This window comes from Periplaneta americana, chromosome 2 (genome assembly GCF_040183065.1).
Source record: "Periplaneta americana isolate PAMFEO1 chromosome 2, P.americana_PAMFEO1_priV1, whole genome shotgun sequence".
Lineage (NCBI taxonomy): Eukaryota > Metazoa > Arthropoda > Insecta > Blattodea > Blattidae > Periplaneta > Periplaneta americana.
Genome location: NC_091118.1, coordinates 171,579,726 through 171,605,507, shown reverse-complemented (window position 1 = coordinate 171,605,507; position 25,782 = coordinate 171,579,726). Strand labels below are relative to the sequence as shown.

The 25,782-nt window shown below is 35.2% G+C and overlaps 1 protein-coding gene and 1 non-coding gene across 2 annotated transcripts in view; one reads left to right on the top strand and one right to left on the bottom strand.

The window, feature by feature from the left end:
• Nucleotides 1-25,782, bottom strand: part of LOC138695208 (uncharacterized) — a 666,755-nt gene that overhangs the window by 323,262 nt on the left and 317,711 nt on the right. The window lies entirely within an intron of this gene.
• Nucleotides 18,465-18,537, top strand: TRNAN-GUU (transfer RNA asparagine (anticodon GUU)). The gene has a single exon. It is a non-coding gene; the product is annotated as a tRNA-Asn (tRNA).

Below are 25,782 nucleotides of genomic sequence, written 5' to 3'. Positions count from 1 at the left end.
TATGTATGTATGTATGTATGTATGTATGTATGTATGTATGTATGTATGTATGTATGTATGAATGTATGTATGTATGTATGTATGTATGTATGTATGTATTTTTTTGTACATCAGCATGCTCCATTACATTGGAGTAATACTACATGCTTTACATAAAATATTACAACAATTAGTTACATAATTTATGACATGAGAACAAGATTTTTACAATTTTGATTGAGATCTTGAAATTCTTATACATACAAGTGTTATCTAATTGTACTTCTTCTATTTTAGGTTACCACCATTGTTAATATTATTTATAATTTCAATTTGCTGTTACATTTTGCCAAATTGTATGGATTTTATAAAATTTCTAAAGCTATTGAGGTATGTTGTTGTGAACTGATCAAAAGGTGGAGGCCAGGTTTGACCTGTGCGTATTATACTAGCTCGTAGAATTCTTCTTTCTTTTGTCAGTGTGGCACATCTTAATATTATATGGTTGACTGTCTGTTCTTCTTTTAGTCTGCAAGGGCACGTTGGAGTTGCAATAATCTTGAATCTGTGAAGGTACAAGCCATGACCTGTCACAATCGAAGTAAATTCAGCCCCGACGGGTAAATTTATCTTCAGTCTGTCTTTAATTGATGGGAAGAATGATTTCGTTAATGCGCCTTTAGCTGAGATAGTCCACTGCTCTTGCCATTTTCTTAAGGTCTTTTCTCTCTCTTCCGTTAATATGGTGTCTCTCGGTATTTTGTTATAAACTATTTCCCCTTCATCTTCTATGGCGGCTTGTTTGGCAAGACGGTCAGCTATCTCATTCCCTAATATTCCGACATGGGCCTTCGCCCACCTAAAGAGAACTGTCCATTGCTGTCTGTCTAATTTTATCAATTCTTTCTTTATATTTTCAATTATTGGATTATGTATGTATGTATGTATGTGTGTACGGTATGTATGTATGTATGTATGTATGTATGTATGTATGTATGTATGTATGTATGTATGTATGTATGTATGTATGTGTGTATGTATGTGCGTATGTATGAGTGTGTATGTATGTAGGGTAGACTAGGCTAATTGTAAACACTTTTTCACTGATTTCAAGTATATTTCAACATTACACAACCCTCAGTAACGGTAAGCATGACAAAGAAATATTGTGTTACTTTTAGATCTTTCTTTTCTCTCAAAATGGGTTTAAAATAATAAGCTTGACTTTTTTCCATCTTTTAATTGCTAGTTTACATTTACCCCTTTGAGAGGGAGTAATATTGTAAACACCAATTTTCGCACGGGCTATCAGACAGTGAACATTTTTTGTTCTATTTCAGAAGAAAGAGCTGTACTCCTTCCAACTCCAATTTTGGTCACTGGTACATTTCGTCCCATTAACCTATGATATATGACGATATAGGAGCTCAGTACCTCTCCTGAGCTTCACGATAACTGTAGTTACTATTTTCACATCTATGACAACTCTCTCTAAATCCTCTACAGTGTAGCTGGGTGGGTGGTCTCTTTGATTACTGAGAAGTACGAAATGTAACCATAGTAAAATATGTTTACAATTACCCCCAAGCAATTAAAACTATGGGGCAAATGTAAACACGCAATAATTTAATGAACTGAGTTATGGGAGATCTAAAAAACATTGTAATAAATGTTAATTACTGTACATTACTCATAAAAGCAACATATTCTTAAAAAAATAGCACTTTACGTTTATTTACAATGCCAAAAATGAAGGTGAAGCAAAATTCTTTCTCAACCTTTTTTTGTACCCTCTTGCAAAACATTCGTTCACAACTAAGCAGTTACTCCTATTTGGCGCCAAATTGCTTTATAGGTTAGCCAACATGTCAATTTAAATATTTCCCCGAATTAAAATTTTTATAGTGACAGTTTTGTATTTCTCACAGCATTTGTTTACAATTACCCTCATCTACCCTATGTATGTATGTATGTATGTATGTATGTATGTATGTATGTATGTATGTATGTATGTATGTATGCATGTATGCATATTAGGACATATCGAAAAAGGCCGAAACAATTTTTTTTTCCGAAATAAAACATTTAAGGGTTCGTGAAAGTTGCATAGCTTTTAAATTAAAGATGAAAGAGAATAGTGCGTATGTAGTTAAAAATAGTGTTTCAGCGATCCTATATATTTCGTCAAAGTGTTTTTTGAAATCATTTCAAAACTTAGTTTTGATGATTAATATAGAGGAGAAAAATTCGCTCCGTCGCCGGGGATCGAACCCGGGTCCTTGGTTCTACGTACCAAGCGCTCTCACCATTGAGCTTCGTCGAAGTCCAATCCACAGCAATCCACAGTACCTCCTCCAGTGTTTTTCCCTTTGCGGCCTGACTCCAAGTTGGGCATGTATGTTGACATTTTATTAAGTCAACTGCCATTATACAAGGAGCGCACTCATTTGAGTGACTTGGTGGCCGCGATTCCACAGTAATGTGCACAGTAATCTGTACAGAAATATGCACTGTTGTAGAAGAATTTACTAAAGATTATTATTTTTTGATCCTACAGAATATATCTCTTATGGTGACAATTAAAAGTTAAAATATTGTTTCAGCGATCCTACATATTTCGCCAAAGTGATTTTTGCAATCATTTCAAAACTTAGTTTTGATGACTTATCCCCTTTTGTCCTTGCACCCACATATTGTACGAGTAGCGCATGTTTCTGTTGGTCTATAACCAAGATAAGAAACTTCAACAGACATTTGTCGTTATTAAAATTAGTATATGAGACATTTTTGCTAAAGAAAGAAAAATCTACATACTTGAAGAAGGAGAGTTCATATTCATATAATATAGTATCTGGAGAAACTGCTGTGTAGTTAGTGACGTATTGTTAATACAGTTTTCTGAGAAAGCAATAAAGAACACCAACTCTTCAATCAACTGTGAATTTGAACTATTGCGTCACTTAATAGGCAATTATATGTATTGTTTGATCTTAATCTCTGATATGAAAATTGGTAAGTCCTATTTTTCAAAACATTTTGAGAAATTATCCCCCTGCTAGACAGTATAGTAATAGATATTTCACGTGTGGAACCGCTCAACTAATATTCGAAATTTGGTCATTTTGACTAGGAATTTCCTTTTCGCAGAAGGTTCTCTCAGAAAAACCTAAGGATTAAGCAGGTACAGAACTCTAAGTTCGTTTTCTTTATTCTATACGGTGTGGGCCCAAAGACTATCACCATAGCCTGAAATGGGCTTATTGTGTCTTATGTTTCTTAAAGACCGAATGACCGCTTTGTTTGTAGATATCGTCATCTGCTATGCGATGCAATCTGTCGATTCAGCCATGTAAACTTAAGGTGAGATCAGAGGCCTTGTATATATATTTTTTCTTTTGACGGTGATGAATGGTAGCTATAAGCCCTATGCCCAAAATATTGCAGATATTAATCATTTTGGTAGGGTGTGTTTTAGTATCTATTAGCAGTAAGTGCCTAAATTTCAATTCAATGTGTGCTATAATAAGTGAACAGAGTGTACCTCATCACAGACATGCACTGAATTTGTAAAAAAAAAAATAAATTAAATTCAAAAATTATTTTAAGAGGAAAGATTTATTCTAGAGTAAGCATTCTTATTTAATTTGAAACTTAATGTGTATACACACATCATTAAAACAATGAAAGAGCTCTGATAAATAGTATTACATTTATGACTATTTGAAGATAGGATATTTTTACCATTACTTTGCATGCAATAAGAAGAAACTTCCCTTAAAAGAATTTGGCCACAACTAAACATTTCTTTAAGCAAGATATTTGGACTTTTTATTTCAACGAATTATTGCCAAATAGAGTGAACCAAAAGACAATGCTGATTGCACAATATCAACTGAAGAGTACGCGGGAAAAAATATTAATGTCACAATACTGTTAAGGGTGGTGACAGTATCTAATTCAAGACATTACTACAAACTTTAAAGCTGGTAAAGAGGAGAATAAATCGCCACGGATACAGCCATCCTTTCCTTAATTTTCAATAGGAACAGGAATCAATTTTGGATTAATATACTGAATTACATAATTATCTCACCCTTAACAGCAATGCGACATTCATCTTTCTTTCCCTATACTCTTCATATTTTATGTTTTAAATATTGATTGTCATAAATAGAAGAAATATATCGGGTCATCATTTTGTTTTTACTAACATTTCTAATATTAACCTAGCAATACCTTTGGATTAACTGTTGAGAACCGCAAACAATATGTTACCCCCTTCCACGACCGGAGTTTGATACAAACAAATCGCTTTACTAGGTATAGGAGGGAAGAAAAGTAGTGCATCCATTTACGTAAACTAGGAACTACTACGATTTTAGTTTGATAATTTTCGTTAGGTTTTTATTTTCTCAAAATACAGTACAGTATTAATAATAAGTGTTTTTACTCACTAACTGAACTATCCAGGCGGACGTATTCATTATGCAGTGTATAATATACTGTCTACAGCAGATTAGCATACAATATGGAAAGTGCATTTAAATTGGAATATAATCAAAATCTGGATATTTAAACAAGTAGTTGAATATGATGGCCGTTCATTTCCATACGGGCTTCAGTTCTTTTGTGTGGATATTATTGAAAGAGGTTTTAAGCATATCTTCTGAAATTGAATGTATTGTTTCTGGAATGTAATTCTTTAATTCTTCTATTGTTGTAGGATATTTAACGAACACAATTGTTTTACAGTAACCCGAAAAGAAATAATGCAAAGCATCAGTCGACATGGGGAGCCATAATCCTGTGCCTCTTGAAATAATAATTCTGTACCTATTCTATAACAGAGTACCTTACTTACGTATTGTAATCACTTCACTTCTGCCCGATTCGCAAAGATAAATTTACTCAGTTTGCTGTCTACTGTCCGTTCTGTATGTCGGAGGGTCATAGAAAGAGGGAAATCACGCGACAGTTACTTAACGAGACCCTTTAATTTAAATTATTTTAAACAGTTGTATAATATTACGTAGACGTACAATTCCTGACAGCAAATGTTTTCAGAAAAGAGCTGACAGCCCAGCCACTAGCCTTTACAGAGGGACTAGTAGAAACGGGTAGGGGAAACCGGGAAGCGACGTAACCAAACGGACACAGTACCTGTGCGAAAATGTGATTCAATAATGAATTCACTTTATTCGCTGGAAAATACGACCATATTTCTGGAACGTACTATACTCACTCAATACTGTATACTGTGACCGTAAGACGACTTTGACTGCATATGCGACCTTGGATGAAAGTTCATTAGTAGAAGGGATGGGAGTGAAGTACTTTCAGAAACTCAGGTACAATAAAAATTGAAGTAAAAATAAAATGATATCCCTGTATAATAGTAGAAATCACTACACTGTAGGATCTTGAGCTTTATGTGAAAAAAATTACTAGAGTTGATCAAATTTAATCCGAACTTTACTTTATTCTTAGAATGATGTACTTTTACTCATAACAATTCTAGGTCGGTTTAGACTATTATACAAACTTTTATTTTTTTATTGTCTCCGTTTAATTTTTTGTAAACACAAAGCAAGACAAAAGAAACATGAAAAATATCTGTGCCTCGAATGCTGTTGCACAGCGAATTAACATCAAGTTTGTCAGTGCGGAAGGAATCGCTGGTGCTGAAGTTATAGAAGACTTCTAGCACTGTTCCAGGAAAGCTGTCTCGTTCTACAGTCTTCCACTGGCGCAATTTATTTAAACATGGACGCAATATAGTTTCTAAAATGCCACATGCTGCAACTCCCGCAGCGTCTATCAATAAACTAATTTCAACGCGTCGAAGAACTTATTCGACAAATACAACCGAGAACTAAATGTCTGTGAATTATATAAGAAATTAAATGATAATTACACTGTTCTGCAAGGGTTATTTTTCTTATATGAAAATATGTGTTTCCGAAAGATTTTCATATGGCAAATCCAAATCTGAAAACAGAAATTCGCTATCAGGCACAGGTTTTTAGTTATACGAAAATATACGCCTCATTTAACTGACATTTTAAGTTTGTGATAAAAATGATGAACTTTGCTGAAGAATAGTTGACAACAGTTAATTTTGTTCTTCATTTGTTTTCATTTTCAGATTGTGACATTCCTGTTGCTAGTAAAATTTATGTTAATGAGCAAGTCATTGTTACAGGATTTAAAATGGAGTTTTATAGCGTGTTAAACTTGCATTATATGGATGGTGGAGACATTCCTTATCATGTAAGTAAATATTCATTTTTAACCATAATATTCCGACACCTGTGGTATTTAAAATATGTAAAACTTTACATAAACCTCTTAAATCATAGAAGTAAAATAGACAGATTCTAACAGAGCAAGAGCGAGAGATCTTGAGTTTAAACTAGAATTCTTGTTAGCGGAAGTGAGTATTGTTTGTTTACATGAAATATTGTTTCTGTATATGCACAATTCAACTCATACATAAATACATAGCGTGGAAACGAAAATTACTTAAAAAATGAAATTGCATAAACTTGAAAACTATGCGTGACATAGAGAAACTAATTACAGATTTGAATTCTGGAGGTAAATTTACATCTTAATCAAGAATGTTATATCCAGAGAAATTAATTTCATTTTTTTAGAATAGTGTTATCGAAAGCACAGGGAAAATTATTCATCAAAACTAGTTTTCAAAAATAGTTCAGACTAATAATCTGACTGAAGAATAGAAAGCAAGAAGAGTTGAACTCTGTTCGCAAAATCTCGAAAGCTACGTTAAAACGAGCTTACGAATTCACGGATATAATTGCGACAATCATTAAGATTTGAGTATTTACATTATGCCTCTGAAATCAAGATTGCTAGTAAGTTGTGGAACATTCACATTCTGCACAACCAAGAAAGGTTAATGTGAAATGATCAGAGGGAAAGATAATGAATACGGTTTTTCTGGCAGGTGCAAGGGTCGATATCGGTTTTCTGTTAGGTCAACAAACAATGAATATAGCATACCATAATAATATTTTAAAGGAAAATCAAAGTAAAGCATAAGGTTCAGAAAACATGAGTTCATCATCCTCCTTCATGACAACGCCTTTCTCCATTACGCAAAAATCACACAAGATATTGCAATTGAATTTGGCTAAGAAGTGCTGTCACATCCTCCATATAGTCCAGATTTATCCCTGTGATAGGAACTCTCACCTATAGGACTACTAAAAAAAGCTTTGGAGACAAACCATTTACAAGAAATAATCTGGTGATTAAATGTGTAGAAATGGCTCCAAATGAACCAAATATTTTATAATTATATCAACAAAAAAATTCCTTTAAAGTCAAGTCGAAGAAGACGTAAGATTCAAAGGGCGTAAAAATTGATTAAAGGATCATCCTCCTCCTTCATGACAACGCTCATCCTCACTAGGAAAACATCACACAAAATGCTGTAAATGAACTTGTCTGAGAAATGTTGTGATATCTTCCATATAATTCGGATTTATCTCTGTGAGAGCAACCAGGCCTATCACTCGTTTGGACTACTGAAATAAAGCTTGGAAGGTAGAACATTTGAAATGGTTAAACTGATGATGAATTATTTGAGACAATGGCTGAAAAATCGGCTACAATTTTCTGTTACACCAACAAAGAATGAATGGAGGACAGTGTAATAATAATAATTTAAAAACAATTAAAAAAAAGTCACGTAAGGTTCAGAGGATATGTAAAAGTGCTTAAAAGCTTTATTCTCCTTCATGACAACGCCCATCCTCACTGCGCAAATATCACACAAGCTGCTATAAATAAACGTGGCTGAGAAGTTTTTGTCACATTCTTTATACAGTCTGTATTTATTCCTGTGCGAGTAACAATCACCTGTTTGGACTACTGAAGAAACGCTTGGGAGGCAACACATTTGCAATGAATGACCTAATGGTGAAATAATTAAGAAAATCAACCAAATGTTCTTTCAATCAGAAATAAAGAAGCTCTCTAATTGCTGACAGAAGTGTGCCAAAACATGGAGAACTGTTTAAAAATAATCAGGGTTTGAATTTTTGTGTGTTATAAAATATTGACATAAAGTTCGGATTAAATCTGAATCCCCTTATCTAGACTATTACAAATACTTGTGCCGTACCATTCCTATTTATGTAAGATATTTTATTCTTTTGGCTGAAAATTCCTTTCGTGTGCAAAATGAAATATTTTATTTGGATGAACAATAAATTGGTTGAATCTTCCATGTTTTTAAATTATTTTTAAGCAAATGAACTATCAACGGATATATGATTATTATTATTATTATTATTATTATTATTATTATTATTATTATTATTATTATTAACATTAAGTCCAGACGTTTGAGATGGGCAGGGCATGTAGCACGTATGGGCGAATCTAGAAATCCATATAGAGTGTTAGTTGGGAGTCTGGAGGGAAAAAGACCTTTGGGGAGGCCGAGGCGTAGATGGGAGGATAATATTAAAATGGATTTGTGGGAGGTGGGATATGATGGTAGAGACTGGATTAATCTTGCTCAGGATAGGGACCAATGGCGGGCTTATGTGAGGGCGGCAATTAACCTCCGGGTTTCTTAAAAGCCAGTAAGTAAGTAAGTAAGTAAGTAAGTAAGTAAGTAAGTAAGTAAGTAAGTAAGTAAGTAAGTAAGTAAGCAAGCAAGCATTATTATTATTATTATTATTATTATTATTATTATTATTATTATTATTATCATTATAAACATGTATTAGGCTAGTGGCCTGTTACAGTCTCATTGCATCGTTTCAACGGACGGCCTAACGAACAGGAAAATTGCTCAATTTTTGCGAAACGCCTAAAGAAAATAGAAGAGAAAGCATGTTACGTCTTTACGATAACGACGAATATTTGGTATTACTTCAAGTTCTTTTGTACTTTTCTTGACATCTTACTATTTTGTTTACATCTTAACTTAATTCAACAATTTCGAACAGTAAAGTTGAATTGCATTATTTCAATGCTTTGAACTTCGTAGAAGGATTTAGCATTTTATTGACTAAGTATATATATATATATATATATATATATATATATATTCCTAACATGGAACTTAGTTTTTCTTGTTGCTAACACCTACACTGCATCGATATGAAACAGTTGAATGTCCTAAATGTCACACTTCCATTATTCTCTATGCATGGCAGTTTTTAGTAATACCCAAGATAAATAGCGTTTGGTATCGGCGGAGACATTAGAAAATGTCTTGTTCAACACCCACGTGAGTGAGAGACTTTTAAATGGAAGCCCACCCCTGCCGTCTACCTTTCGCCTCTTGGTTTAAAAGCTATCAGGACTCTATAGGAAAAAAAACAATAAACGTAAGAACAATTCAAATGTTAAAGGTAAAACATAACACGACACGATTGATTTTTTGTGATTTGACTCTCTTAAAAGTAGATGAGATATTCTTATATTATGTCGTTCTAATTAAAATGAGAAAATATGTTGGTGGCCTGGGACTACGTGTAATGTGTACTTAACGAGATTCAAGAACATTCTAGATATAATATAACTATTTATTTTCGTAGTCATTGTCATGAAAAATGAAGGTATTTTATCATCATCATCATCATCATCATCATCATCATCATCATAAAGTCACTTCTATAGCTAAAGCGGTATCGCGTTTGCCTGCTGATCCGGAATTGTGCTCGGGCGTGGGTTCGGTTCCCGCTTGGGCTGATTACCTAGTTGGGTTTTACGAGGTTTTTCCCAACCGTAAGGCGAATATCAGGTAAGGCGAATCCTCGGTCTCTTCTCACCAAATACCATCTCGCTATCACCAAATCCATCGCCACTTTGAACATTTTCCATTTAAAGATTTTGACCTAACATTTCACGTTCATCATTAGTGGAATTATTCGGACATGCCGTCAGCACACCATGAAGTAATACCTTAATACAAGATAAACCAAAAAAAAATTAAAAACTTCACAGGCAGATAAATGTGCATTTGGGATTCGCACACCAGCCTTTGGGATTTTTATGCAAACGCTACCGCTTGAGTTACAGAGTATAACTTGCAGATATTTTTGGGCTGAAAAGTTATTCGTGTCAAAACGTCGCACTATGATATAGATTATATAATAAATTTATATGTGCGATATTAATAAAATGTAAACATGGAAATGTGCGATACTAATAAAATAAATCCATGGAAATGTGCAACATTAATAAAATATAACCATCGAAATGTGCGACACAAATAAAGTAAATCCATGGAAACGTGCGATGCAATTAAAATAAATCCATGGAAATGTGCGATACAATTAAAATAAATTCATGGAAATGTGCGATACAAATAAAATAAATCCATGGAAATGTGCGATACAATTAAAATAAATCCATGGAAATGTGCGACAGTGTTAAAATATAATCATGGAAATGTAGGATACAATTAAAATAAATCCATGGAAATGTGCGACAATATTAAAATATAACCATGGAAATGTGCAGTACTATTAAAATATAACCATGGAAATGTGCGGTACTATTAAAATATAACCATGGAAATGTGGGATACAATTAAAATAAATCCATGGAAATGTGCGGTACTATTAAAATATAACCATGGAATTGTGCGGTACTATTGAAGTATAACCATTGAAATGTGGGATACAATTAAAATAAATCCACGGAAATGTGCGGTCCTATTAAAATATAACCATGGAAATGTGCTGTACTATTAAAATATAACCATGGAAATGTGAGGTACTATTAAAATATAACCATGAAAATGTGGGATACAATTAAAATAAATCCATGGAAATGTGCGGTACTATTAAAATATAACCATGAAAATGTGCTACAATATTAAAATATAACCATGGAAATGTGCGGTACTACTAAAATGTAACCATGGAAATGTGCGGTACTATTAAAATATAACCATGGAAATGTGGGATACAATTAAAATAAATCCATGGAAATGTGCGGTACTATTAAAATGTAACCATGGAAATGTGCGGTACTATTAAAATATAACCATGGAAATGTGCTACAATATTAAAATATAACCATGGAAATGTGCGGTACTATTAAAATATAACCATGGAAATGTGCGGTACTATTAAAATATAACCACGGAATTGTGCGGTACTATTGAAATATAACCATGGAAATGTGGGATACAATTAAAATAAATACATGGAAATGTGCGGTCCTATTAAAATATAACCATGGAAATGTGCGGTACTATTAAAATATAACCACGGAATTGTGCGGTACTATTGAAATATAACCATGGAAATGTGGGATACAATTAAAATAAATACATGGAAATGTGCGGTCCTATTAAAATATAACCATGGAAATGTGCGGTACTATTAAAATATAGCCATGGAATTGTGCGGTACTATTGAAATATAACCATGGAAATGTGGGATACAATTAAAATAAATATATGGAAATGTGCGGTTCTATTAAAATATAACCATGGAAATGTGCGGTACTATTAAAATATAACCATGGAGATGTGGGATACAATTAAAATAAATTCATGGAAATGTGCGATACTATTAAAATATAACGATGGAAATGTGCGGTACTATTGAAATATAACCATGGAAATGTGCGGTACTATTAAAATATAACCATGGAAATGTGCTACAATATTAAAATATAACCATGGAAATGTGCGGTACTATTGAAATATAACCATGGAAATGTGCGGTCCTATTAAAATATAACCATGGAAATGTGCTACAATATTAAAATATAACCATGGAAATGTGCGGTACTATTGAAATATAACCATGCAAATGTGCGGTACTATTAAAATATAACCATGGAAATGTGCTACAATATTAAAATATAACCATGGAAATGTAGGATACAATTAAAATAAATCCATGGAAATGTGCGGTACTATTAAAATATAACCATGGAAATGTAGGATACAATTAAAATAAATCCATGGAAATGTGCGACAATATTAAAATATAACCATGGAAATGTGCGGTACTATTAAAATATAACCATGGAAAAGTGCGGTACTATTAAAATATAACCATGGAAATGTGCGGTACTATTGAAATATAACCATGGAAATGTGCGGTACTATTACAATATAACCATGGAAATGTGGGATACAATTAAAATAAATCCATGGAAATGTGCGGTACTATTAAAATATAACCATGGAAAAGTGCGGTACTATTAAAATATAACCATGGAAATGTGCGGTACTATTGAAATATAACCATGGAAATGTGCGGTACTATTACAATGTAACCATGGAAATGTGGGATACAATTAAAATAAATCCATGGAAATGTGCGGTACTATTAAAATATAACCATGGAAATGTGCGATACTATTTAAATATAACCATGGAAATGTGCGGTACTATTAAATTGTAACCATGGAAATGTGCGGTACTATTGAAATATAACCATGGAAATGTGCGGTACTATTAAAATATAACCATGGAAATGTGCGGTACTATTAAATTGTAACCATGGAAATGTGCGGTACTATTGAAATATAACCATGGAAATGTGCGGTACTATTAAAATATAACCATGGAAATGTGCGGTACTATTAAATTGTAACCATGGAAATGTGCGGTACTATTGAAATATAACCATGGAAATGTGCGGTACTATTAAAATATAACCATGGAAATGTGGGATACAATTAAAATAAATCCATGGAAATGTGCGGTACTATTAAAATATAACCATGGAAATGTGCGATACTATTGAAATATAACCATGGAAATGTGCGGTACTATTAAAATATAACCATGGAAATGTGGGATACAATTAAAATAAATCCATGGAAATGTGCGGTACTATTAAAATATAACCATGGAAATGTGCGATACTATTGAAATATAACCATGGAAATGTGCGGAACTATTAAAATATAACCATGGAAATGTAGGATACAATTAAAATAAATCCATGGAAATGTGCGGTACTATTAAAATATAACCATGGAAATGTGGGATACAATTAAAATAAATCCATGGAAATGTGCGGTACTGTTAAAATATAACCATGGAAATGTGCGATACTATTGAAATATAACCATGGAAATGTGCGACACTACTGAAATATAACCATGGAACTGACAGACTATTTGACGATATTACAATAATATAGTTATTGTCTCATAAAATATTGTCGGATTTGGACCAAAATTTCTGTTGGAATGTGTTGTGACAAGAAATAAATTAATCTAAACGTAAAAGCCGTTACAGCCTATGTTTGAGTCGTCATTCAGCAAGATTTTTTTTTAATCAGCGAAGATACCAATTTTCAAGTTTTAGATGCGAAGAATTCAGTCATACCCACTTCACCGTCTTGAAGTTTTGAAAATTTCTTCCACGCATGAAAGGCCCATGGATCAAAAAGGTTGTAATCTGAGGATGCAAGATCAGGGATATATGCCGGGTATAGCGGCACTCGATTCCTCCCGATTCATAGATTTTTTCCTCCGGGTTACTCACGCGGTATGGGATATCGCAGTGGTACGTTTCAAGACGTACCCGTCTCTCTAAACCACATCAACTCTTTATAGCGGCTGAGAATAAAGATCCGCATCGACTACACGTCCGTTTGGTACAAACTCCTAATGAATCTCATATTTAAAATTCTAACAGACACATAACATTGCTTTGAGGCCGAACCGATTTTATTTAATAACAATTTTACGTCTAACGGAGATCGAACCACTGTTTCGAGGTGTCAAGATTACAGTAATAGGCCTACATTCATTTTTCATCACGTCACAATTCTCAAGACAAATCTATCATCCATGGGGTTAAAAATAAGCTGACGACAGATATCCACTCTGCGTTCAGCCTATTCAGGTGTCAGTTCATGAGGTATAGCTCTACAACTTCTTTATGATTTTCTAAGCGATGTTCTTTTGACAATCTACGAGTAAATTCGTACGGATTTTCTTATATAACTCTGCGTGTGTCGTCAGTATAACATAACTTAGACCTTGTAGAACGCTGTAAATTTTTAATGTCGTCTCCTCCATTATTATAACGCTGGAACCACCATTGTTCTACATGCACACTAATGACACCTTCACCCTCGTCTTCACATAATGCTTCGAGTCGCGGCAGCATCTTTATAATATTGTTTCCAGTAGTGCTTCAGAAGGAATCTAATCTTAAACTTATTACCTCCAGTTTATATTCTTTATATTAACAATTAGCGACTCACATGCTCACAGTATACAATAATGACCATATCATCCTGTAAATTGCGTTCCTCAACTAAAAAAAAATCGTGAATATCTTATAAAACACCAAATTGAAACAAAATGGTATTACTTATGAGACGATCTAATATTTATTTACACATGGCTTTTAGAAACCTCGTAGGTTCATTGCCGCCTTCACATAAGCCCGCTATCGGTCCCTATCCTGAGCAAGATTAATCCAGTCCCTAGCATCATATCCCACCTCCTTCAAATCCATTTAATATTATTCTCCCATCTGCGTCTCGGGATCCCCAAAGGTCTTTTTCCCTCTGGTCTTCCAACTAACATTCTATATACATTTCTGGAGTCACCTATATGTGCTACATGCCCTGCCAATTTCAAACGTCTGGATTTAATGTTCCTAATTATGTCAGGTGAAGAATACAATGCATGCAGTTCTACGTTGTGTAACTTTCTCCATTCTCCTGTAGCTTCATCCCTCTTAGCTCCAAACATTTTCCTAAGCACCTTATTCTCGAAAACCCTTAAGCTCTGTTCCTCGCTCAAAGTGAGAGTCCAAGTTTCACAGCCATACAAACAACAACCTATAATACAACTGTTTTATGAATTCTAACTTTCAGTTTTTTTTAAAGCAGACTTCATGACAAAAGCTTCTCGACCAAATAATAGCAGGCATTTCCCATATTCATTCTGCGTTTAATTTCACCTCGAGTATCATTTATATTTGTTCCTATTGCTCCAAGGTATTTGAATTTTTCCGTATTTTCAAAGAATAAATTTCAAGTTTTTATATTTTCATTTCTTACTGAGTTCTGATCACGAGACATAATCATACACTTTTTTTTTCGGGATTAACTCCCAAACCTACAGTATCTCATTATTTGCTTCAAGTAAAATTCCCGTGTTTTCCCTAATAGCTTGTGGATTTTCTCGTAACATCACGTCATCCGCAAACCTAATATTTATATAAAAAATAAATCATCATCATCATCATATTCCAGGCACGAAATTAGGCCATTTTTGGTCTGTTTCGGTTCCAGCTATACAGGATCCAATAGACGTTTCTATGGACGTCCAGGTCGTCGTCGTCCTTGAGGGCGGTATTTTAGCATTTCTTGGGGTGTCCGGCCAGCTTCCATACGAGAAATGTGTTCAAGACATCTGTTTCTGTATTCCGTACTTTTTTCTTCTAATGGTTGCACGTTGAGTTCCTGCAGTATATCCTCGTTCCTCTTGTGGTCCAGAAGTGTGTATCCTGCAGTTCGTCGCAGATATTTCATTTCAGCTGCTCTTAATCTGCTGATATCTCTTTGTTTCAGAACCCAAATTTCGCTTCCATAGAGGAGAGTTGGTAGTGCAAGGGTTTTATATAGCTTTATTCTGGAATGTTTCTGTACTAAACTTGGTTTTAGGGTATGGTCTAGCAGTCCTAATATTTGTAAAACTTTGTTAATTTTTCTGCTTACATCAATCTCTCCTTCGTATGATATATTACATCCTAAGTATGAAAAGGAATTTATGCTCGACCATGCCGAAATGTAGTAATTATACACCTTGTAGCAGCCCTTTAATGGACCTCATTAAAGTACACCTATTCATTAAAGTTCAGGTGTTCCACCAATCAGAAAACACCATTGTAGCAATATGAAAGCGCAAGTATCGATTATTCTCGGATATGCAATCGAAAGACAACTAGCGAAACGTCACGGAGGCTAGAAATCCAATACTGTCGCAGAAGGTTATGTTCTGTTACTATAATAATTAGCGTTAATTGTAAATAATATTCAAATAAATTCAATTTGTCATCTCGTTTTTCAATGTCTAAATCAATTTCAAGATTATATCAAGAGTAATGTTTATTTAGTCTCTAGATTATATCAAGGTCAATGACATTTGTTCCTCGGAAAAAATCAATACTTTCGCGTCTGCGCACATCTCACAATTTACGAGATATTGCACAAGGTCAGTTCCGCTCCCCAGTTAGATAAGAATAACATGAATACTTATGAATAATTTCAAGTTAGAAATATGGTGGAGCATAAAAAGTCTTAATTACTACCATTATAGGCTCGTTGCATAATGTACTATTATCTATATCTATATGATGATAAAAAATAAATACCGTACCAAAATCTTTCAGTGAAAGGTGATAAGAGAAAGAACAGATAGTAGCTAAAATATACCTTATCCCTTACCAAAGAAAGTGAAAAATTGAAATCGTATAAAGAAAATCTCAATTTCACATTGTTGCATTTAATTTACGTACTACTGTATTTATACAAAAGTGCAGAGAAGTGTGGCGGCAACTGTTCGCCGTGAAATTCAGAAGCACACTCACACAGACAGAGGGTTGAGCGTTGCCATAGTAATACTGCAATCCACTTCAGTTTCCTTGTTGCCGAGGTAACGACGTCGTGTACTGCGGTACTGTGGTGCGACATAACTCTCCACCTCGCCCTTGACATCGGACAGGGTGCACTTGCACCTGCATCACTATTACTCGTGGTGTTCTTAACCAAAATGCTTTCATTGCTCACGGAATGCCTCATAGCGTGCTCACAACTTCTCCACTGATACGCCTACACATGCGGATTTATTAAGAAACACAAAATTAGTAGTCTCAAAAAGATTTATATCGGTTTGTGGTCAACTTTTCCCCTTTCTTTCAAACAAATGTTGTACTGCAATGTCAACCTCATTCTCTGAAACTAGAATTTGGTGAGATTGAAAGTGAGATAGATTAACTTGAAACACGCAAACATAATCTGAAGAGTATTAACTTATTTTCATTCGTAAGTTCATTTTATTCTACGTTTAATACTTTCTTTTTTTATTAGTTTGTAACTCGTTCATCTCCCATTTGTCAGTTCGCTGGTTCTCAGACGTAAAATATTCGCTCGTTCAGTAGTCCGATTTCTATGAAATTAAGTTCGTTCTAACTTAGATTTTGGGCTAAATGACATTAAAATATTTTAGATTACATAAGACTAGTACAAATTTTTCTGTCACGGGGATGACAGTCAATATTATAAGTTGCCAACCAATAGTTTCAAAACTACATTTTATAATTGAAGAGTCCACTGCAAGAATGATGGATGTCATTTGGAATACATTTTGCAGGAGAAGCAATTGAAAGTTTGAAACGCTTAGCGCTCAAAACTTAACTGTGATTTTCCGATCATTACTGGACAATGACTATCAGTGTTAATGCCATATAACTCTCTATGCACATTCTATATGTCTTAAGCTATGCAATGACAGTCTTGGTTCATTTTCGACAAGAAAGTGACATCCATCATTCTTGCAGTGGACTCTTCAATTGGCTTTTAATTAATCCTTTCTACTCTGTAGATTAGTTTTTTTAACTTAAATTCATATGAAATTGTTTTTAATAAATAAATTTATTTACATTTAGTTACAAATAATGCATTAAGAGTGCATTGTTTTGATTAATTTTTAGAGTTTCAAAATATTTTGTTTTCATTCTAATTAAACTTTAATGTTTTCAATTATATGTTTATTTTCAAATGTATGTGTTTTTCCCCTTCTGTATTTGTGATGAAGTCTATCACTGTACGTTTACTGGCTTAATAAATTGAATAGAATTGAATATATCTTATATCATAATCATGTATGAAGTATGGTATACTGGGTGTTCATTTCAAAGTGTGTCATGACGTCACTGTTGTTGGGTCACCGATTTGAAATGAGTTTCAGCTTATATGTTAGAGAAGTTGCCTATTATTTAAGGCGTTCTTCAATCTGAACTTGAGAACGTGTACGGTATAACTTGAACGTCGTAGCAACAGATGGCGGTCTGTACGGTCTGTGTGCTACCATAACCTCTTTCGAACTGTGTTTTGCGCCGGCAAGTCGTACGCAGGGTATTTGTTATCATCGGTTGCGTACGGTAACATTCCACAACACAAATCAAATGCTCCGTGTCCATGTTGACCGTCGAAGTTAATGTCAACAAATACGTAAGTAATCGTCTTAACCCTCTCCCCATATTCCGACAGTACGTATTTGCAAACAGTTCACATTCCTGCAAAAAATTATTCAAATCAACTTTACTGGGAGTTATACCTGAAATCTTGATTTGCATAATACATGTCACTTTCGTTAACAGAAAACCACAATTTAAGTCACACGGAGTTAGTGTGCACTCGAAGTTAATTGCTTGACGGTTGTCAGCTCACTTTGAGGTCAGTGGATATAGAGGGAAAAATTGGATCGGTGTCGGGTAGAGTTCCCGGGTAGCTCAGTTGGTAGAGCGTTGGTACGTTAAACCAAAGGTCCCGGGTTCGATACCCGGCCCCGGAACAATTTTTCCCCCGAAATTATTCAGTTCACATTCCTGCCACTACCGGCGTTACCGTACGTATCGGTACGTACTCTTCAGAATGAACGCCGTACTTGCTAGGCAACTTCTCTACCTCATAGGTTATACACCTCTGCGGAAGTGTAGGAAGATTGAATTCTCTAGGCTCATCGGCTAGCCACATGAAGGCATACAGCGAGCCATGACACACTTTGAACTGAACACGCAGTAGTATACTATACTCTCAGAACTCAGGATAATAATAATAATAATAATAATAATAATAATAATAATAATAATAATAATGTTATAATACATAGTCTACGTGTTTAGGCTTCAGAAGCGAATACGATCAGAAATAGAGCTTTGGGTGCCCCTAGAACTTATTGTTTCGAACGTTTAGGAACTATACACAGGTCCCATCGTCATGGCGGATAGGTAAAAGCAAATGAGTTGCCTACTTTACTGGGCTCGTTATGTCTGGCTACTTCGAATTTCTGAAGGGGTGTACTAAGACCCAGCACTGCGATCTTTCTAGATCTATTGAGCTAATTCTCAAGCTAGGCGCATTCCCAAACCCACACTGACTGACTACACTAAGGTTCGCTGTGTACCCGGGTTTCGAGCAGGCCACCCCACTCGTCCCTAGGCCAGCCCATTCCTTGCGTCGACAGCCGGCGTTCGGGGAAAGCTATGAAATATTGACTTAATGATGTAGATTTCTAATATGGAGAGACGGGAGAACCCAGAGAAAAACTCCAACTGAGATCTTGTCTGTCACAAGTGTCACTGTGGATTTTTCAATGAAAAATCTCAGACTTGACTGGAATTCGAACCCGAACGGCCTGCGTGACAAACTGAAAGTCTGATCATTCAGCCATCGCAGGGGGTGAGCAATGATATTGCTACCACAGTCTAGTAATTTATGAGGATTTCAGAAGTCAACATGATTAATTCCACTTTTGGTTATATCAGAGTTTCTAAGTTGGCAATGTATTAAATTGACCATCTTTTCAGTGGTCAAAGTGATTAACTCCATAGTTCAGTAAAAAGCCCACAGAATGCAATATTATTCTTGACTACAACCCAGAATCAATTGTGTGTATTCAACTTTAACCTTGAATATCTCAAAATCTTTGGAAAAGGAGTTAATCATGTTGACTTCTGAACGCCTCGTATATACTGTCACGAAGCTTGAGTTCTGAGGGTGTTAGGAACAATAGACTGTGCCGGTACTATTTCGCATTGTTTGTAATGAGGCGATAGTAGCGATCCTAGTTGTTAGCAACTATCTATGGATGCATATTTACTACGTATTGAGCTTCGTGACTGTATATACTAGAATGTGGTACTACGCTATTGTTTATATATATAAGAAAAGTAATTGTTGGAGTCAAATGAGACACCCGAATAATATTAGGTATACAATAATATGAGTTAAATATAACTTTATGTAAAAGAGAAACAGATTATTTATTAGGAATTAATTAAACTAATTAATTATATACTTATTGGCACTAACAAACTTAAAACATTGAGTTCAAAAATAAGTAATTACATGATTTCTGCATTATTGCCCATGATGCACTCTGTTGTCTCAACCATCGTGCAAGGACAATATGGCGAATGATGTTGGTATGCTTTTTTTAGTAGGTTATTTTACGACGCTGTATCAACATCTTAGGTTATTTAGCAACTAAATGAGAAAATGAGATGGTGTTAATGCCGGTGAAATGAGTCCGGGGTCCAACACCAATAGTTACCCAGCATTTGCTCATATTGGATTGAGCGAAAATCCCGGAAAAACCTCAACCAGGTAACTTGTCCCGACCGGGATTCGAACCCGGGCCACCTGGTTTCGCGGCCAGACGCGCTAACCGTTAGTCCACAGGTGTGGACTGATGGTATGCTATAGTGACATGATTGAGAAAGACTGAAATTGAAGGAGCTGTGGTAGTGGTGGGTGTGATTTGAAGACCTCTGATTTTGTCGCTGTGACAGATTGTCGCTGGTTCCTACTGTGACCATACTTCAAAAATCACAGATCCGAAAAATCGCCATCTACGATCGATATGTCTCATACAGCGTATTCCGAATCTCACCGGACCGGTGGACAACAATGACGTCACACTGCAGCGAAATAAGAACAAAACTGCTGGAAGGATCGATGGCTGTCATGGCGACTGTAGAAGTTTTTGTCTGTGCTTCGCTAGCAAAATTTTGCGAAATTTCCGTACTGCCATCTCGTTCAAAGAAAAGAGAGCATAAACAACTTATTTCTTGAACCGGTAGTAATAACTGGTCCGTTGACATGTTCGCTCATAAGCCATTAACATATTGTTTTTACGTTGTGCTCATTACAAACAATACAGCAGAACCAAAGCAGAACACACCGCCATGACACAACAGTGCACGATGTCATTCGTCTGCTAATTCCCGCCCTATACAAGAACCAATCAGATTCACTGATGGCGGCTGATGGCGGCTAATAGAGACTGCCACCACCTCTGCAAGCTGATGGCACCGGTGCGACACCGGTGGAGCATCAGTGACTACATCGGTGAAATTCGGAACACCGTGATGCCATCAGATTGCTCAGCGCTCAGATTCGGAATACGCTCATAGCCATAGGTCTATATGTGTCAGCTCCTGAGTCCAGACAACTGCAAGTCGGAAGATGAAGTCAAGGACAACATAACTGGCATTTAATTAATTTTCGTCCCAGTCAAAAGGTTAACGTCGACAACTCTCTGATACTTAAGCTATAATGTAGGCTACTCGCTATATTCTTCCACGAATGATTAATATAATCATGGTACCGGTTATATCAATTCACGGAAGAACAACAAGCATAAACGTCTCTCGACTCGTGATGAGAAATATTCACAATCGGCAACAATCATTCGAACAAAAAAATCACACTGTGCCAAAATCGCTGTTACCTACCACAGCGATTTTTCCGGAGCTGTCACAGTTTGAAGCTGTAACTGCGAAACGCTGTCGCAACCCCAGCCCCTGACCTGTGATTCACCTAAATGCTTATCAAATCGTAAATAATAAAACGTATTGAGCTGTTACACGGAAGTAATTTGCATGAAATACATATCACAAATTTTCTCTTCTTTGTTTTAAGAACACGTAAAGTCGGTTTCGATGTCTTTTTCAAACTCTCTCATTAGAAAACACGTTGCATACATACCTCCTGCAATTCCACGAAACGGAAACCCTGGCATGACCTTCCTTCCTAAGGACGCTATATTGCTAATTCACATTTCTCTTAAAAATGCATCGCTCTGGGCTGACAATGAAATAGCACAACTCTGATTCTCGCTTATATCAAAATATTTTTGCACATTACTGGATAAATCCCGGGAGGAAAACCAAGTTAAACAGAACAATATCTATGCAGCGAGGTACAGTACATACAATCTACATACGGAATGTGAGAATTGCATCCTGCACGAATCTTTGTGTTGCGACTACAAAGCAGATGATGTTAATGAAAGTTATTTTGTTGTTCCTGTTGCAAAGAAATTCATCTTGTCTGCGTTCCCAAGGCAACAGCTAGCAGCACGTGATTCATACATCACATTTCTCTTATATTAGTTGCGTCAGTTATCACATTGGAAAGACAGGAAAACGTCATAGCAACGGAAGCTTTTCTTTACAGATCTTCTCCTTTCGTGTTATGATACGTGAAGATGTGGAATTAAGGGTCTCTGAAGAGCGGACTTCATTTCAAAAGTTTCATTACAAAATAGCGTCAAGAATTGACACGTAATTACTCATATGTTACTAATTCGGTAAGAATTTATTTCCTATATAACGTTTCGAATTGTTATACTGTTTATATTTTACTTTATTTAATTGTTATTCAAAATACACACAACATTGCTTACGTTCAAAGCGCTAAACATTCACTCGTGCCTCAATTACCAAGATTATACACTAGTTATATAAACTACAAAAAAATCGAAATTTAAAACAGAAGTACAGTTTTATATTAAGGGATATTATATCGTTAGACTAGCAACAGTAACAAATATAATGATACGCGGGAGGAAATTAAACACAAAATAAATATGGGAAATGCCTGTTATTATTCGGTTGAGAAGCTTTTATCATCCAGTCTGCTGTCAAAAAATCTGAAAGTTAGAATTTATAAAACAGTTATATTACCGGTTGTTCTTTATGGTTGTGAAACTTGGACTCTCACTTTGAGAGAGGAACATAGGTTAAGGGTGTTTGAGAATAAGGTGCTTAGGAAAATATTTGGGGCTAAGAGGGATAAGTTACAGGAGAATGGAGAAAGTTACACAACACAGAACTGCACGCATTATATTCTTCACCTGACATAATTAGGAACATTAAATCCAGACGTTTGAGATGGGCAGGGCATATATCACGTATGGGCGAATCCAGAAATGCATATAGAGTGTTAGTTGGGAGGCCGGAGGGAAAAAGACCTTTAGGGAGACCGAGACGTAGATGGGAAGATAATATTAAAATTGATTTGAGAGAGGTGGGATGTGATGATAGAGAATGAATTAATCTTGCTCAGGGTAGGGACCAATGGAGGGCTTATGTGAGGGCGGCAATGAACCTCCGGGTTCCTTAAAAGCCAGTAAGTAAGTAAGTAAGTAAGTAAGTAAGTAAGTAAGTAAGTATATAGTTAGACTTTGACCTTTGTTACAAAAAAAGCGAAGGAGGTTACCACGGAAAACAGTAGTTTTTTTATATAAATTGTTAGGCTTTTCAATGTTTGGTGTTAAAAAGTTCAGCCGTTTCAATATTATGAATTTTTAAAGAAATTATGTTAGATAAAAAAATTCAGTTAAAAAATTAGTATTGGTCCGTAATAGAGTGACTACTTCGAAAAGATTGTCCGGCAAGAAAAATAAATTTATGTGAATATGACGGATACATTGAGGGATTATTGTGCTTCGTACGCCAAAATAAAATAATGGGTTGCAGAATTTAAGAGAGGAAAAACGGAGATAATAGACGAACACTATCTTGGAAAATCTATTTATGTGACCGCTTCAAAAAATATCGATGTCATGTATGACATGAATTTAGGTCATCGACGATTTGGACTCGAACGTACCTATATCAGAGAGACTGAAAATTTCCTATGAACATGATTTTACATCTTATATCTCATTTGGGTATAATAAAGTTAAGACTATAACGACTTGTGGTTCATCCTCCGTACAGCTCATGCATTTTGTCAAGACACTTGCGATGTGCAGTACGGGAACAACGTTTCTGTAGAGGGGGTAGGAGTAGAAGGAAAGGTCGGGCGTGTGTCTACCGAATTCAAGGCAAATTCCCCTGTAATTCGTAAGTAGACTCATCCGATCTCGTGCGCAGCCCTGTAGGAAGAGTGGGGGAGTGTCTGGACATAAAGCATGAGCTGTACTAGTTGGGTAATTTTTCACATCTGATGGACGTGAGGCTGGTTGGCCATGACCCTACATGGGCTATCGCTTCTCTCATAATAAATGTTCAAAATGTTCTCCTCTTGCTTCCAATTTCATTGTCGTGAGTTTCTGAATTGATTAAAGTTGCAACACTTGTTATCAAGCTGACAATATCTAACAGATGTTTCATAATGTTCCTTCATTAATAACTAAAAAACTAAGGATTTTCGGACATATGTTTATACCGGTATGAATTTTTGTCTTGTTTTGTGTGAAGAACATGCCCTCAAGGTTTGTCAAAGTATTTCTGAAACATCCTGTATAAGATAATACAGATTAATAATTTAATTTAGGTATTACTATTTTATTATTATTATTATTATTATTATTATTATTATTATTATTATATAATGATTTTATTGTTGTCATGAAGATAAAAAGAATTGTCATTGTATTATATTAATTATGTATTTTATTGTATTGTATTAATTATGCTATATTCATAGCAATGTAGTAATTTTCTATCATACTGGTTGAGTGGAAGAGAAGGCCGAATGGCCTTAACTCTGCCAGTTAAAATGAATTATTATTATTATTATTATTATTATTATTATTATTATTATGATTATTATTATTATTATTATTATTATTATTATTATTCTACTCTCATATCACGTCCATTGTCAGATTTCTCACAGATAAAACAAATATACATTACTACTTATTAGCAATAACTACGGAGATTTTTTTATTAAATCATGGACTATTCATTATTAATTAACAAGGGCGCAAATAGCCAGAGTATCTGATGCACCCTTTTAAACCCCACTAACTAACTGACTAACTGACTGACTGACTGACTGACTGACTGACTAAGTACTAGTTCACGGTCTTCTTGTTCACTATGAGGCGTTACAACATCTTTAGATGTTTAGGAACTTCACCGGACCGACATAAGACTCCCTCACATTACAGGTCTTTCTGTCCGTATGGTCAGCACAATGTAGAACCACCGCAGAGATCTACAGGACAAGGGACAAATACTCAGCTCCATAGAATATAGATAAATCTCACCCACGCCGGGAATATAACCACGGACTGCTTCGTTGGAAAGCGTACGCGCTATCCACTGAGCCATAGCTGTGGGAAATTAAGGCTTATGTAGTAAGATTAATCTACAGCTCCTAAACTGACAGCAACCGGCACAACATGGTAATAAAGACGCCGTCTTACCGAAGCAAATTGCACCTACACACAGCGCCTAGCTGTAACGGCAACCAGTGAAACGGGACGGTTAATGGAATGGCCTCCCTAGCTAGGAGAATTGCAATTACGAAACTTACTTTCTCATTTTGGCCTCCAATAATTATACACACTTCCCTCCAATGGCTAGAGCGTCGGCTCTCAACACCGGGAAACTCAGGTTCAAGTATAGGAATTTGAAATGAAAATGAGATATTGGAACACATTCTGAGTTTTATTTGTTATAATCCCACCGATGCCCCATCACTATCTCAAAAGCTCAATCTGTAAGTGCTGCCTTGCTATATAGTACTGTAATACGTAGGAGATGGCATTTGACGAGATACATAACTAAACCAAATTAAGGAGAAAGTATAAATTTTCTTATAACTTTCTATGATTCGATTTTTATTATGCTAAGTTTTTCACTGTACATTTGAGTTTAAATTTCGGCGAGTATGGACACTTTGTAAAAAAAAAACACGCTGCTCAGACAGATTTTCTAGAAAATGAGTGTCCGAACTCCTATAGAACGAGGAGATATTGCACGTCAAGCATGCTCTGCTAAGGTCAATAACTTTC